We start from the raw sequence: 1,144 nt of genomic DNA, 5'->3' as shown, positions 1-1,144 counted from the left end.
GATTGAGACTGGCCATGGTGGCACGCAGTGGCATGCGTCTGTAATCCCAGCACTTGGGAGGCTATAAACAGGCAGGTCACTATGAGCCCAATCTGTGCAGTGAGACCCTGTAGACACTGTCCTAAATTACAAAAAAAAAAAAAAGTAAATAAGTCATAAATATTCTTGTGCATATTTATATACTCAGCATTGGTGAGAAAAAAAAACAAAAGCAGAAAAAGGGTCAGATTAATAGATCTGAATGCATAAAATTTTGAAATTGGTCAATGTCCTTTTCTTTTTGACACTGGGAATCAAACTCAGGGCCTTGTGTTTACCATACAGGTACTTGTGCCACTGAGCTACATTCCCAGCCCTGGTGAATGTCATAATCTGTGTTCAGTTGCCGCAATAATCACCTTGGCTGGGTAATGTACAAAGAAAATAAGTTTGTTTAGCTCAGTTTGGAAGTTGAAAATCCAATAGAGATTCAGTACAAAGTTTGCTCTTACTATAAAATCCTAGACACAAAAGATGTCCAGTGGGGCCATCTTTTGCTTTTCTACTATAAATGGGTACTTTAACATTTAGTCACTGTGCCTCTCCGTACCTTTCCCTGAGGTACACAGGAAGTAATCTATGCGTTTACCCATATGGTGTGACAACAGCCAGGTATGTCCATGCATGTGAATGCGGCAAAATGGCATTTTGTGACCCATCTCACATTCCATGTAACTTTGTTTTGCATGCATTTGCTGGAGCATCCCAGAGGGCCCAGTAGACTCACACCACACCAGGCTTTGTTTAAAAAAAAAAAAAAAAGTTTTCTTTCAATTTTTCTAGTAGAAATAGCCCAATTGAGTACAATGGCATGTGAAAAACCAGATATGCGTTAAGTTTTGGAGGAAGTCAAATGTGAATCATCAGATTATTCATGCATGGATGATGAAGATGATCAATTACAGCAAAATGTGCCTCACCATTGCAGAAGGGGGTGTGGGGGGATAATGATTTTCGTGCTGGCCATGTGAGCCAAAGTTCCTATGACAGTGAAATGAAGCAAGAAATGACTGCTACAGACACAAGAATGCAGAGCTCCTTGATTCAGGCAATGAAGGAAAACAGCAAGGTGAGTACGTATTTGGCGAGTCCAAACGCTGCAAAA

This window comes from Octodon degus, unplaced genomic scaffold (assembly GCF_000260255.1).
Source record: "Octodon degus isolate 3935 unplaced genomic scaffold, OctDeg1.0 scaffold00102, whole genome shotgun sequence".
Classification (NCBI taxonomy): domain Eukaryota; kingdom Metazoa; phylum Chordata; class Mammalia; order Rodentia; family Octodontidae; genus Octodon; species Octodon degus.
Note: the sequence above shows the minus strand (reverse complement) of the source record.